Source organism: Oncorhynchus kisutch, linkage group LG13, assembly GCF_002021735.2.
Source record: "Oncorhynchus kisutch isolate 150728-3 linkage group LG13, Okis_V2, whole genome shotgun sequence".
NCBI lineage: Eukaryota > Metazoa > Chordata > Actinopteri > Salmoniformes > Salmonidae > Oncorhynchus > Oncorhynchus kisutch.
The window spans coordinates 46,367,228-46,384,068 of record NC_034186.2 but is presented as its reverse complement, the minus strand read 5'-3'; positions in this window follow the sequence as shown (position 1 = coordinate 46,384,068).

The following is a 16,841-nucleotide window of genomic DNA, read 5'->3' as shown; positions in this document are numbered from 1 at the left end:
GATCAGTGAGATACACCTGCTGGAGCGCGTGGTACGGATGGGTGTTGCCATCGTGACCAGTGAGCTGAGATAAGGCGGAGCTTTACCTAGCATGGACTTGTAGATGAACCTGGAGCCAGTGGGTCTGGCGACGAATATGTAGCGAGGGCCAGCCGACTAGAGCATACAAGTCGCAGTGGTGGGTGGTATAAGGTGCTTTAGTGACAAAACGGATGGCACTGTGATAGACTGCATCCAGTTTGCTGAGTAGAGTAATGCTCTCATAACACACACTAAAATGTTGTACACAACATCTTTAACAGTCACAACATTCCCAATAAGTTCTCATTAAGGTTTCCAGGTAATGTTATAATACAATGTACCAGTAATGTTTTCCCAACAAACTAAAATTGGTTCTGTGAATGTTCCCAGAACATTGCCGCGAGGCAAATGTTCTATAACACAATACTGTCCAGTCGTGCTGATGATTCTTTGTATAAAGCATTCACCTAACGTTGCAAGAACATTCCAGAACCCATCTAGTCTGCTCTTTTAAAGGTTCCCAGAATGTTTTCATTAGTTTGTGGGAACAGTCTGGTGGGAAACATTGTGGGGACATCACAAAGTATATGGCCCCACTACAAGGTGATATAGACACACAGTATTTTATTATAGGACATTTGAACAGTGTTTAATCTAACAAACACAAACACATTTTCTACACGTTAACAATCTTCAGATGTGGGTTCTGAACCTACAATGGTTGGTTTCAAGCCAGATCTTTCATCATCTGGCAGTATGGTCAATCAGGAATTACATGCTTCCTTTTTAGCCTTAGACATAACTAACACAGGGAAATACTGGTTATTCCCCATCATTTCACTAATCCTCTTTATATTCTGCGTACTTCTGGGACCACATATACAAGGTATTCAAGACTATGAGTGCCGAACTAGGATCACTTTTTCTTTTCAGATCATGAAATATATGACAGGGGAGACCATGTCAAGCTTCACAAAGTAGGAATTATATTGGGTGCGTTTCAAAATGAGAGTTAAACAGTCATTTTTACACTATTGTTTATTGTTTAGAGTTAATAAATTCTGCATTTCTGACTGGATGTATAAATCTGTATGAAACAAAGAGTTATCTGTCAGTAGAGTGTATCTGAGCCTCAATTTCACAATTGTATTTTTCTTCAAAAGAAACATGGTAAAAGAAGCCTGCAATCTTCAGATCTGTAACTAGATCATTAGCCCTCTGTGCCACCAGTGGATAGCTATGGCCTTGCAAGGGTTTTTCGGTCTAATATGGTCGGTCGGGACACAGAACCATTTCAGAGTTATAAAAACATTCCCATCCTCTTCAGACAGTGCATTCGGAAAGTATTCAGACCCCTTGACATTATTCTAAAATGGAATACATCCACATTTTTCCCTCATCAATCTACAGACAATACCCCATAATGACAAAGTGAAACAGGTTTTCAGAAATGTTTGCAAATGTATTCAAAATAAAAAACTTAAATATCACATTTAGATAAGTATTCAGACCCTTCGCTAAGACACTCGAAATTGAGCTCAGGTGCATCCTGTCTCCATTGATCATCCTTGAGATGTTTCTACAACTTGATTCGAGTCCACCTGTGTTAAATTCAATTGATTGGACATGATTTGGAAAGGCACACACCTGTCTATATAAGGTCCTACAGTTGACAGTGCATGTCAGAGAAAAAACCAAGCCATAAGGTCGAAGGAATTGCCCGTAGAGCTCCGAGATATGATTATGTCGAGGCACAGATCTGGGGAAGGCTACCAAAACAATTCTGCTGCATTGAAGGTCCCCAAGAACACAGTAACCCTCCATCATTCTTAAATGGAAGAAGTTTGTAACCACCAAGACTCTCCCTAGAGCTGGCCGCATGGCTAAACTGAGCAATCGTGGGAGAAGGGCCTTCGTCAGGGAGGTGACCTAGAACCCGATGGTCACTCTGACAGAGCTCCAAATCAAATTGTATTGGTCACATACACATATTTAGCAATGTTAATGCGGGTGTAGCAAAACGCTTCCTCTGTGGAGATTGGACAACCTTCCAGAAGCACAAACATCTCTGCAGTACTCCACCAATCAGGCCTTTATGGTAGAGTGGCCAGACGGAAGCCACTCCTCAGTAAAAGGCAGATGACAGCCCGCTTGAAGTTTGCCAAAAGACACCGAAGGACTCTCAGACCATGAGAAACAAGATTCTCTGGTCTGATGAAACCGAGATTGAACTCTTTGGCCTGAATGCCAAGCGTCATGTCTGGAGGAAACCTGTCACCATCCCTATGGTGAAGCACGCTGGTTGCAGCATCATACTGTAGGGATGTTTTTCAGTAGCAGGGACTGGGAGACTAGTCAGGATCAAGGGAAAGATGAATGGGAGCAATGTACAGAGAGATCCTTGACAAAAACCTGCTCCAGAGTGCTCAGGACCCCAGACAGGAGCAAAGGTTTATTTTTATTTTTTTTCACCTTTATTTAACCAGGTAGGCCAGCTGAGAACAAGTTCTCATTTACAACTGCGACCTGGCCAAGATAAAGCATAGCAGTGCGACAAAAACAACACAGAGTTACAGATAAACAAACGTACAGTCAATAACACATATTAAAAGAAAAATAGAAAAATCTATGTACATTGTGTGCATATGTAGAAGAGTAGGGCGGTAGGCAATAAATATGCCCTAGAGGCAAAAATAATGACAATTTACCATTAGTCCCGGGGTGATAGATGTGCAGATGATGATGTACCAGTAGAGATACTGGGGTGCAAAAGAGCAAGAGGGTAAGTAATACTATGGGGATGAGATAGCCAGGTGTGCTATTTACAGATTGGCTGCTGGTGTGCGTGCTGCGAGTAGGTGTTGCTATGGTGACCAGTGAGCTGAGATTAGGTGGGGCTTTACCTAGCAAAGACTTATAGATGGGGGCCTCCCGGGTGGCGCAGTGGTCCAAGGCACTGCATCACAGTGCTAGCTGTGCCACCAGAGATTCTGGGTTCAAGCCCAGGCTCTGTCGCAGCCGGCCGCGACCGGGAGGCCCTTGGGGCGGCGCACAATCGGCCCAGTGTCGTCCGGGTTGTAGAGGGCTTGGCCGGCAGGGATATTGTCTCATTGCGCATTAGCGATTCCTGTGTCGGGCCGGGCGGAGTGCACACTGACCAGGTCGCCAGGTGTTGTACGGTGATTCCTCCGACACATTGATGCGGCTGGCTACCGGGTTGGATGTGCATTGTGCGGCTTGTGCGGCTTGGCTTGGCTTGGTTGGGTTGTGGTTCGGAGGACGCATGGCTCTCAACCTTTGCCTCTCCCGAGCCCCGTACGGGAGTTTCAGCGTTGAGACAAGACTACACTACTACCAATTGGATACCACGAAATTGGGGAGAAAAAACAAAAAAAATACTTATAGATGACCTGGAGCCAGTGTGTTTGGCGACAGATATGTAGTGATGGCAAGCCAACAAGAGCATATAGGTCGCAGTGGTGGGTAGTATATGGGGCTTTGGTGATAAAACGGATGGCACTGTGATAGACTACATCCAGTTTGCTGAGTAGAGTGTTGGGGGCTATTTTGTAAATGACATCGCCGAAGTCAAGGATCGGTAGGAATGTCAGTTTTACGAGGGTTTGTTTGGCTGCATGAGTGAAATAGGAAGCTGATTCTAGATTTAATTTTGGATTGTAAAAGCTTAATGTGAGTCTGGAAGGAGAGTTTACAGTCTAACCAGACACCTAGGTATTTGTAGTTGTCCACATATTCTAGGTCAGAACCGTCCAGAGTAGTGACGTTAGTCGGGTGGAGGGTGCGGGCAGCAATCTGTTGAAGAACATGCCCTTAGTTTTACTAGCATTTAAAAGCAATTGGAGGCTACGGAAGGAGTGTTGTATGGCGTTGAGGCTTGTTTGGAGGTTTGTTGCATGGTGTCCAAAGAAGGGCCAGATGTATACAGAATGGTGTCGTCTGCGTAGAGATGGATCAGAGAATCACCAGCAGCAAGAGCGAGATCACTGATATATACAGAGAAAAGAGTCGGCCCAAGAATTGAACCCTGTGTCACCCCCATAGAGATTTGACACACTGAACTCTATCTGAGAAGTAGTTGGTGAACCAAGCGGCGCAGTCATTTAAGAAGCCAAGACTATTGAGTCTGCCGATAGGAATGCGGTGAAGAGGGCTGCACAGTACTTATGACGTTGTTTAGGACCTTGAGTGTGGCTGAGGTGCACCCATGACCAGTTCGGAAACCAGATTGCATAGAGGAGAAGGTACGGTGGGATTCAAAATGGTCAGTGATCTGTTTATTAACATGACTTTCGAAGAGTTTAGAAAGGCAGGGCAGGATGGATATTGGTCTATAACAGTTTGTGTCTAGAGTGTCTCCTCCTTTGAAGAGGGGGATGACCGCGGTAGCTTTCCAATCTGTGGGGATCTCGGGCGATACGAAAGAGAGGTTGAATAGGCTGTAATAAGGGTTGCTACAATTTCTGCGGATAATTTTAGAAAGAGAGGGACCAGATTGTCTAGCCCAGCTGATTCGTAGGGATCTAGATTTTGCAGGTTCACCTTCCAACAGGACTACGACCCTAAGCACACAGCCAAGACAACGCAGGAGTGGCTTGGGGACAAGTCCCTGAATGTCCTTGAGTGGCCCAGCCAGAGCCCTGACAAAAATTTGTTTTTGCTTTGTCATTATGGGGTATATGTATTTTATGATGTATTCCAATCTGATTTCTTATGCTTTAAGGAGCTACAAATTTGCATCCTGAGAATGTTCTTGAAATATTCTGAGGACCTCCAAGACAAGGTAAAATGTTTATTTCGTGATCATCAATGGAATATTATGTTAAACCTAAAACAAATATGCAATGATTCGTCATAAAATGACTTAAATTGGATACATTGTAGTAACGTCGTTGTGTGGTAGACGGGATACTCTGTCTGTTCTTTCCTAGCCCACGTTTGCAGCTTCTGTTGCTAACTCAACGGCTAGGAGGAATCATTTCTGTAGTGAATAAGAGTTCAAAGTTCATACCATTCGCAACCAAAGCTCACACTGAGGTTGGCTTCGTTCTGTAGTTATTATCTGAACCCTTCTGATATCGGATCGTTATCCTAATGTACCTGGAACAGAAATGTATATTGTCGTCAAGACTTTATATAGGAAGGGAGAGGAGGGTGTGTTTCATAGTTTATAACCAATTTCTCTTCACGTGGGCGGGCCACTGAGTCGGGCCTAATTCACTCATGAAAACCCAATTCTCACATTTTAGAAGCTAAAATCACATTTCATCCACTCCCAAATAATTTCATATTCAAACATTTAAATTGCACAACAATTCCATGTGAACCTGATAACTATAATGTGTAGACTTTCCACTGTACCGTTTATGTCATCCTATCATTGATGAGAATGAGATGTCTCAGATGACAACCGAACTGACATCATATTCATTAAGTACCAATGCATATGTTCAACTGGTTGGATTACCAAACTATGGTTCATTTCCCCCCACCTTCTGATGTTCCCAGAATCTCTGTTTAACAAAGGCTTTCAAGAGTCCCTCTGTAGAGTCAAGAGAGAGGGAAGGGAGAAATGTATTTATGGGGGGGGGGTCTTACCCACAAGCCAACGTCATGACACAGTCATCTGTACCTGATGTTGCAAACTGTCAGTGCTTCAAAGATGAAATGTCCAAGAGAAAGTGCCTAAAGGGCAATTAAGAATTCTACTCTCATTTGAATGTCTCTAAGCACGCCATCTATCATGTTGGCTCAAACAGGTTTGTTGAGTACACACCAACACAGAAGGATAAAACGTAATAAAAATAGAAATCCATTCCCTTGATTTCAGCTAGTCCATCATACTCTTCGACTTCAAAATCACACATTACTAATGCTCGTGTGTAAAAGGCCTATTTCCAAGTAAAAGCAGTGGAGTACCAGAATTCAGGACACACGTGATGTGGTCTCAACACCACTGAAATTATGCCATGATTACTTCTATTATGTGTTTCCAAACATATATTTACCGGTGTGTCTTATATGCCATGTAATTGGATTTCCCTCTATTAGCTTAACTCCTAAATATATAATAACTGTATCTCTGTGTAGTTATTACAATAATGTGTTGATTTTTCTTTTGAACCTTTATTTAACTAGGCAGTTAAGAACAAATTATTATTTACAATGACTGCCTTGTGAAACCCCCCCAGGCAAACCCTCCCCTAACGATGTTGGGCCAATAGTGTGCTGCCCTATGGGACTCCAGATCACAGACGATTGTGACACAGCCTGGAATCGAACCCGTGTCTGTAGTGACGCCTCTAGCATGGCGACGCAGTGCCGTAGACCGCTGCGCCACTCAGGAGGCCTAAGTGTTACTGAGATGGCAACACAGTGAGAAATTACTTAAATTGAGCAGACGTTTCTCTAAATATACTTAATGATACTTCATAAAAAAATACATGTGAGTAGATTTGAAGTCAACAGTAGGCTGTATACTAATGAGTAACATACAGTAGGAGAGAAAAAAGTATAGTGCACAACACCTGTAACTTTTATATAAGGCTATATCTATCTATTACTGGATGGATATCTGGAGGTGCCACACCCTAACCTCCAATAGAGGCTGAGCCTGTAGCTCAGAAAATACAAAGGAAATCAGCACTTGATGATTTCTTCAGCATTCACAGCAGCATCTCTTGCTACCTCTCTCCCCCCGCTTTTCCTCCCTCCATCCCTTCCCTCTCTCCTTATCAGTTGATCAGAAACCAAGCCAGACTTTACCATGAGTGCCACCTCCTTTCTTGCATCCCCCAAGAACATGTACAACGCATCGATCGTTCCCCTTTAAACCGAGAAGCATCCAGCTGTGCGCTGACGTCACGTGGTCTACCAACCTCCAAGCATATGCGTGTGAGTCTCAGATGGTATTTTTGCGTCACAAACGGCATGTGCGAGCGCAACCTGTCGACCTTTATTGGTCTTGTGTATCGCCTGAGTCAGTTGCTTTGTTCCAGGGAGTCTGTGCGCAACTCACGTACCAGTTGGCGCACTAGTTCTGGTCCGTGGCGTTATGTTATCCACCGTTGCTTATGTAGCTAGCTAGTACACTCTAACTAGTACACACTAGCCAGCTAGTACATTCTAGCTAGTACACACTAGCTAACTAGTACACACTGGCTAGCTAGTACACAATAGCGTGTACCAAGCTTCTAATTGTAAATGTAATTTCACCACCTGTGCTGTTGGTGGCGGTAACGCACCAGCCTCTCTGGCACCATTCGGCATCCTGTCTCATCTCCTGTGTCTCACAGCATCTGTGGAGTGAGGAGAAAGTATCTGCTGGAGCAAGACCCTATTGCTTTAACTAGGGAGACAACGTTGAGACAACGGATCACTCCGCGTAGTCCCCTTCCATTTGGTTGCCACGGGAGACGCCCTCAAGGTGTTTCTCCCAGAAACCTCAGAGACATGGAGAGGAGAGTGAGCTTGATCTCTCTCCCCAGATCCGAGGAGACGTCCCTGGCTTTCCACATGCAGTGCACCCCTGTCCTCATCCTTGCTTTTTCCTGAAATCCCCACTTGTTCAGGAAGTGCATACACATCAAACCCATTAAATTGTCACGAGTAAAATAAGGCCAGAATGTTCATGGATGGAAACTTAGTGGTGAATCATTATTTTCTTCACTCGCTCTAGTTCCAGAGGCAATGAATATCATAAAAGGTCTAGCAAGTCTTCAGTGATGATGGTGGACCACTAGATATATTCAGCTAAAAGCGAGGGATTTTTGTCACCTTCCCTGAGTATTCATGGGATGGATTTGCATATACAGTTGAGGACCATATGCTTCCTGATAAGAACTACTGTATGAACCACCATTTGGCAGCAGCAGAGAACTAGCGGCACCAGTCGTGGGTTTCTTTCACATTCTCTGACTTCTGATCTCGTTTAAATGACGAATTCACAGCGAGTTGCGAGGGGGCTCGGAGTGTAGAGTCTGTGGATGTAGGAGGGATATTTAGACTTTTACATTTTCCTACTCAGAAATTCGAATTCCGCTGGCAGCGTGAAAACATGACCCCAAATGTTTATCTTGACGTGACAACTAACAAGCTCTCGCCGGATAATTAGATGGCCGCCGCCGAGTGTATGTGTGTCCGACAAAGCTCTCGATAACATTTGACATTATTATATATTTCTTGCTATGCGCCATGCCTTTATGGTCCTTTAAAAGCCTCGCCAGCCGCATCCATTTCCATTTGGACTGCATTAACGAACGCGGCGGCCACGCTCATGTACTGTATGGTGGTGAAGTAATGAGACTGCAGAATGTGACTCATCTCAGTAACTGTGGATTGGAACCGGTGTACGTTTGTGAGCACATGCATGTCAATGCACGTTAATGTATGTGTGTGTGTGTGTGTGTATAAACCGACCAGCAGCAGTATACCTCCCATCTGGCAACAGCCCTCTTACGCCAGGGAACATGATTGAAGTGAAGGTCTCGCATTGTAAACGAAAGTTGCTCAACCACCCTGAACCCTCCCCCAGTTGCATACATACAGGTCTGCGTGATTGATTGATGAGACATGCTACATTTTAGTCATTCAGCAAATGCTCTTAGCCAGAGCAATTAAGGTTAAGGGCCTTGCTCAAGGGCACAACAACTGACTTATCACCTAGTCGGTGCAGAGATTTGAACCAGTGACATTGGGGTTGCTGGCCCAAAGCTCATAACCGCTAGGCTACATTCCGCCCTAAAGCCTGCATGCCTAAAGCTTCTTAACAACCTACAGCCTCTTCGGTCTGACCATAGGCCCCTAACCAAACATGGTACAACAGTAGATTGCTGATCGGCTCTGGGCGTGTTACAGCACACATCCAGCAACACAGGTATTTGACTGTGTGTGAACAACACATTTTACGAGTGGATGCTTCATAAACCACACACAGGCCATTAACTCCGGGGAAGTCCCCCTTAATATGGATGTCAAGTGACAGGCCTGACTAAAGACATTGTGGAGGAGACTCCTGTTTAGTCCTCACCTGGTAAGATAACGTCTCTACAGAAGAGATGAAACACTGAATCATTTCTCAAATCTTTGAGCTAAAATGTAACGAATAGACATTCACCTCTCAGAAATGTCTGGTGGCACTGGTGGAGGGAGGGAGATATAATATCTATTGGGGCCAACATTAGAGCTGGAAGGAGAAACAGAGGATGCCATGGATTATTTCCATGTAGTTCCATGTAATATTACATAATAAAGAATGGGGTGTGGTCTAGACCTATATTAGAAATGACAATTTATGGTGTGATGGTTTTCAGTATTTGACTGGCATTTACACAACATCATTTAGAACAAAACGTTTGGCTAATATTATATTACAACCGGATGTCTTAACTGTTCTTTGAAGAAGAGGAGGAAGGGGAAAAGGAGAGGAATGGAGGAAGGAGAGGGCGGGAGGAGAGAGGTAAGAGGAAAGGGATGGAGGGAGGATTCTGAAACAAGATATGCTGAAAATTACATAGACTTTTCCAATGGGCAAGCCCCCAATTATACCCACACATATTCGAATTAAACATTTTCGTTCAGATAATATTCAATAGTTCCAAACCAATCCAGGTTCAAATGTTTGAGTAGCCCCCATTCAGTGGGAGACTCAGACTGGGTTATTTTCAGTTTGAGTGTGAGCAAGGGGCGTGGTCGTGCTTTCTGTGGAAATCTTAGGTGAGATGCCACCTGCACGTCTTGGATGCTTACCGGCATCCAGGAGAGAGAAGTCAGTCCACATTTCTCACGTGATGATGCGTAATGGAGAACTGTAATACACAGCAACATCATATACATTTGATTACATTACATTGGAAACCCGTAAGCCATTTCCTAGGCATCATAAAAAAGCTATAACTACGTTACCCGGGTAGGACAGCGGAAAACCCCCCCGAACAAACCCATTTTCTTTTAACAGCCTTGGCCCTGGCAATATACGGTTCCTCGCGAGCTTTTATGATGTGCCTCGCTAAAGCTTATAACACACACCCATTCCGATCAAGCCAGTAGATTTCGTCTACAAGGCAGGATGCGCAACTTCATAAAATAATAGGATTAGCCTATAATGATGTATTAATCACAACCAAATTAAATTGGATCAGTTTGAAAAAAAGGTTACATTTTAGATGTCGTGTTTCCCTCTTCCCCCTTTTCAATGAAAGTGTTTCATTGGGGGAAACTGAGTGATTGTATAGGCTATAACAATTGAATATTTTATTATCCTATTTGGGAAACAAGGAAATATGTTTTTCAATAGCACTTTTTGCAAGGTTCTTTATGATATGTGCCTATATTGGTAACCAATCAATGGCACTTAAAATCTCCATCCTTCGGGGACAAGTCCACATACGGGCAATGCGTCTGTGAAGCCGATTGCAGTGTGTGCGTAACTGGTGCCAATAGTTAAACACCATATACTTCAGGATAAATAATGTTTAGGCTAATATCCATATAGAGAACTAACAAATAGAATCCTAAACGTAATTTCAAAAGGCTAAATAAGTCATTATGTAGAGTATACATAAACGGCTAAAAAAATAATGCAACCTAAAATAGAGAGTAGCTTAACAGTCCCTCTACAAGTAAAATCTCTCCAGCAGCCAAGGCGGTCGAAATAGGATAATGACATTAAACAAGGGTGTCACCTGCACTCTAAAACTCAGACAATCACCAGACATCACACTGCTCCTGACTCCACCTTTCAATGAATGGGTTTGGGAGCGCACCTTGAAAAAACGCACCGCAACTAAAAATCATTGGCAAGAAAAAGAACCCCGCTATTGAATGCGCAAACATGGATCAGAGTCAGATTCCCGACGATACAGACCTATGTCAATGCATGTTCAAAATCTGCATTAGGCTACCCCAACAATAGATCAAATTGACGTTACTTGTCTGATGCCATTGAATTCTCGAAACGTATCAGGTACCGTGCCATTTATGATCAATACTATTGTATAATGTGATATCAATAGGCTACATGCATATCAGTGAACTCAACTGCAACGCATTCGCATATCATGGTTGGCTTCATTAACCGGTGGAGATATGCACCTGCTACAGTAAGCATTCATTTACATGTTAGTCATTTAGCAGACGCTCTTATGCAGAGCGACTTACATGAGCAATTAGCGTTAAGTTCCTTGTTCAAGGACACATCGACAGATTTTTCACCAGTCGGCTCGGGGAATCGAACCACTAGACTACCTGCCGCTTCTACCTGCCGCAGCACCCCCCCCCCCCCCCCCCCTCCCATTGAAGATGATTCAGAAATGCGTTATTAAGACTAGCCACCTCTGAAGCGTACAGGCTTTATAATGTAACAAATGGTTGCGTGAAATGCATGCCCAGTTTCACCCCAGTCAGGCAGGATATTGTAAATTCCTCCTGGTGTGGTTTAAATAAGACAGAGTGAATAAACTTGTAATGACCAAATGCCGTCAAAACGAGGGTCACATAGCCGACGCTATATTCTTTATAACAGCTCTTTTGGATACGGCTATAACGTTTGCCGCCACCAGTACTGACACTCTGTACAAGAATAGGAGAGGATGGCATCGGGCACATTTTGGCTACGGAGTAGGGCTACAGCATCACCTAACCTTTGCTATAGCCTATCAGCGTCAGCTCTACCCCGCCGAGTTCCGCGGCACTGGTACGCTTCTTGCAGTATTCTTGAGAGCTGTTTTTTGGGTACCACTACCAGCCTGCATCCCCCTCCTAGGCTACTCAATCAGCATTTACAAGTATGTACACAGACAGGCACTATCGGGCGCAGACTGCCCTTCACGCATTCCACAGTGGAGAACCAGTTGAAATAGCTTAATTATTTTCTCGTTTCAAGAAGCACCTCCAAGCATGCGGATACAACTCCGTTAGAAAAAAAGACAACTGTTCCTACCGTTATCAATGATGGAGTTCCTCTCTTTCTTATTGTGCATATACAAAACACATACACATTTTGTTCAAATAAACAAATAAACAATAATCCCGTATGCGAGCGTCCTGCGGCAGATCCAGAGAATCGGTTCAGGTTCTAGCGGTGAGTAGTGTTTAAAATCCCCCTGATAGCGCAGGTTGCTCGGACGCATGTGGAATCGCAGGACTGTACCCTCAACCGCGCTTGGATAAACCACAGCTCTATGCGTTTGGCTGGAGGGTGATGTCATAGCGCCCCCCTACTTCTCCTCTCTCGCCCCCCTCCCTTTTCACCCACCCCTCTACTCGCAGCTGTCCTCCTCCTTTCTCTTCCCATCCCGTGCGCTCTTTTCACCCCCTCCCTTCCTTTTCCTCCACATAACGTGATGAAGTCATGGCGTTGCGCACGCCTTGCTAGCGGTGCAGTCCAGTAGCATCCGCAGCCTCCTTTCCCGGGATTAGATGGAAGAAAAGGTGTCATAAAACAGGCCAATGCGTGAGGGAGGATTTAAAGGCTACCTCCCCTCGTGATCATGAAATTAGCGCGGCTTAAAGGAAAAGTGCATTACTCCTGAAAAAGATAGACGGTATAAAAAAGTTATAAGGGCTGGAATAAAGTAATCATACATTATTGATACCTGAAAAATGACTCATCAAATGCTTAAAAATGCAATCAAGTTAATCGCAGGATTAGTCACAAATTTAGAAGTTGCTCAAATTGAGCGGTAATTTAATAGTTTAAAAAAAACACAAAAAAACTAAAATCACAAAATGTTAACTTAAGTTAACTGATTCATTCAAAAGCAGCTCTTTCTGTAAAAGTACCTGTTTACATTCATTACAGTAGCAAACATATTCACACATTTTTAAATACATTAAAATCCCATTTAGGCCTTTGAATTACATGTAACAAAAGCCAATGGACAGCTAACAATAACAAGAAGCTAAATAGCTTCTTAGCTAGCTAGTTAATATAAAAGGTAACCTAAAATATATATTTTTAAATGTGTGTGGTTTATATGTACATGTAAATACACTAATACAAAGTGAGTTAGCTACTTAGCTTGGCTACACTCATGTAGATGAAAATAATATCACTAGTTTTTCATTCGGTCAAAACAATTAAATCATACTGTACATCAAAATGACTAGAAAACTCAACACAGTTTAATTAAACATTGCGCACATTGCTTGCTGATTGGGGTTTTAGGCTGGGTTTCTGTATAGCACTTTGTGACATCTGTCAAAAGGGCTTTATAAATGCATTTGACTCATTGATTAAACATGTGATCTCTATATTTAGAAAACGTAACCAAATGTAACCATCAACAGCAAAGATGGCACATGAGTAACATGAGTAAAAATGGACACCACCAGAATACGTGAATGTATTTCAAATGTGAACTTACAATTCCACATATGAAAGTGGAATATTTACATGTGGATTATTTTTATTTAATAAATGTAGCATTTTTTTTACCCCTTTTTCTCCCCAATTGGTAGTTTACAGTCTTGTCCCATCACTGCAACTCCGTACGGACTCGGGAGAGGCAAAGGTCCTCCGAAACACAACCGAAATGATCGGCCCGCCACAGGAGTTGCTAGTGCGCGATGGGACAAGAAAATCCCTGCCGGCCAAACCCTCCCCTAAACCCGGACGACACTGGGCCAATTGTGAAACTGCAATTCACATGTAAAGTGAAGACATGTTATTTTCCTCACATGACAAAATGTTAACATGCGAACCCTAATTTTAAAGGTTCTGCACAGTGAAAATGATGTTTTTCATCAAATTGGATGATATTTGGATGAAACCAGTTCAAAGTAGTGTGACCCAAGTTTGAAAAATAACTAGCTGGTACATTGATAAAGTTTTATCGTAAAGTCACGGGTCCCCTTCCACCGAGTCAATAACTTGGATTCAGGAGGCAAGCATTACCAAGGATTTGCTACCGGCTTTCTGCAACATCACATAAAGCAGGAAATATAATACAATGGTAGCGTCTTATCGTCTTAACTAAATGAAATATGTACCGCCTTAAAACCATCATCGAAAATGAAATGTATTCTACAAGAACCAATATCACTCCCTAAACACACAACCTTATTCAACAATCCTTGGATAGCTTTCAGAATTCACAGATAAATTGGTCCACATGGAAAACTAAAGGCATTGAAACCGTAAATGACTTGGTAGCAGGAAATACATTTAGTTCCATGACAGAATTAAAAAGTAATTATGAACTGACCAATGTAGAGAGTTTCAAATACATGCAACTTAAAAGTTAAATATCACAAAATCTCGATTTCAAATCGATATATCCAACTGACAATCTCGTAGCAAAAAATTGGAAGCAAGACATAAAAATATTTGATTTTGGCACAAGATGGAGGGAAAGTTGGAGCATAATTAACAAAATTATAGTTAACGAAAATGTACGCTTAATCCCGTATAAAATAATGTAGCTCTATAGAATGTATTATACAAGAGACAAAATTCAGAAATTCTACAGCATAATGGCAGAGTAATCCCTTAGTGTAAAATTAATAATGACTCAATAAGTCCAAAAGTTATGGATGGAGCTAAAAAGTTGGCTGTCAGAAGTATTACAATGTAAATGTACTTTTAATCAGTCTGTCTGCATATTTCAAGACATGGCGAATGGGGGTGTAGTGAGATACCTAATGGGCTGGAAGATTCTCTTCTCATCACTCATCTTGAAAAAACATATACAAAAAACTTAGAAATCAATCCACCATCATTAACACAAAGGAAAAATCTAATTATTTAGATATTGAAATGGCATGAGCGACTGAGAAAAACAAATTGGTATAATTTAAGGCCAAGTGACGAACAATAATGCTGGCACTAGGAATGGGGGTTTGAGCATGCGATTCTTGGCAAATAAGATGTAGTAGTTGTTTGTGGGCATCTGTCAGTGGTTTGTGTGTGTATACATTTGTATTCGGAGTAAAAAAAAAAAAGAATAAAGCAAATATCCTTATCTATACAGTACCTTTCAAAAGTCTGAGGTCCTGAGCTCTCTTGAGCAAGTTTTCATCAAGGATCTCTTCTTACTTTTCTCCGTTCATCTTTCCCTCGATCCTGACTAGACTCCCAGTCCCTGCCGCTGAAAAACATCCCCACAGCATGCTGCCACCATCATGCTTCACCGTAGGGATGGTGCCAGGTTTCTTCCAGACATGACGCTTGGCATTCAGACCAAATAGTTAAATCTGGGTTTAATCAGACCAGAGAATCTTGCTTCTCATAGTCTGAAAGTCTTTTGGGTGCCTTTTTGTCAAAGTCCAAGCGGGCTGTCATGTGCCTTTTACTGAAGAGTGGCTTCCTTCTGGCCACTCTACCATAAAGGCCTGATAGGTGGAGTGCTGCAGAGACTTTTGTCCTCATATCTCCACAGACGAACTCTGGAGCTCTGTCAGAGTGACCATCGGGTTCTTGGTCACCTTCCTTAACAAGGCCCTTCTCCACCGACTGTTCAGTTTGGCATGGTGGCCAGCTCTAGGAAGAGTCTTGGTGGTTCCTAACCTCTTCCATTTAAGAATGATGGAGGCCACTGTGTCCTTGGGGAACTTTAATGCTGCATACTTTTTTTGTACCCTTCCCTAAATCCCTAGATCTGTGCCTCGACACAATCCTGTCTCTGAGCTCTATGGACAATACCTTTGACCTCATGGCTTGTCAACTGTGGGACCTTATATCGACAGATGTGTGCCTTTCCAATTCATGTCAATTGAATTTACCACAGGTGGACTCCAATCAGGTTGTAGAAACATCTCTAGGATGTTTATTGAAAATCGGATGCACCTGAGCTCAATTTCGAGTCTCATAACAAAGGGTCTGAATACTTATGTAAACTTGTATTACATTTTTTTATTTAACTTTTATTTAACTAGACAAGTCAGTTAAGAACAAATTCTTATTTAAGGAGAGTCACAGTGGGGCAAAAAAGTATTTAGTCAGCCACCAATTGTGCAAGTTCTCCCGCTTAAGAAGATGAGAGAGCACTGTAATTTTCATCATAGGTACACATCAACTATGACAGACAAAATGGAAAAAAAAAATCGAGAAAATCACATTGTAGGGTTCTAAATGAATTTATTTGCAAATTATGGTGGAAAATACGTTTTTGGTCACCTACAAACAAGCAAGATTTCTGGCTCTCACAGACCCGTAACTTCTTCTTTAAGAGGCTACTGTGTCCTCAACACGTTACCTGTATTAATGGCACCTGTTTGAACTTGTTATTAGTATAAAAGACACCTGTCCACAACCTCAAACAGTCACACTCCAAACTCCACTATGGCCAAAGAGCCAAAGACCAAAGAGCTGTCAAAGGACACCAGAAACAAAATTGTAGACCTGCACCAGGCTGGGAAGACTGAATCTGCAATAGGTAAGCAACTTGGTTTGAAGAAATCAACTGTGGGAGCAATTATTAGGAAATGGAAGACATACAAGACCACTGATAATCTCCCTCGATCTGGGGCTCCACGCAAGATCTCACCCCGTGGGGTCAAAATGATCACAAGAACGGTGAGCAAAAATCCCAGAACCACACGGGGGGACCTAGTGAATGACCTGCAGAGAGCTGGGACCAAAGTAACAAAGCCTACCATCAGTAACACACTACGCCGCCAGGGACTCAAATCCTGCAGTGCCAGACGTGTCCCCCTGCTTAAGCCAGTACATGTCCAGGCCCGTCTAAAGTTTGCTAGAGAGCATTTGGATGATCCAGAAGAAGATTGAGAGAATGTCATATGGTCAGATGAAACCAAAATATAACTTTTTGGTAAAAACTCAACTCGTCATGTTTGGAGAACAA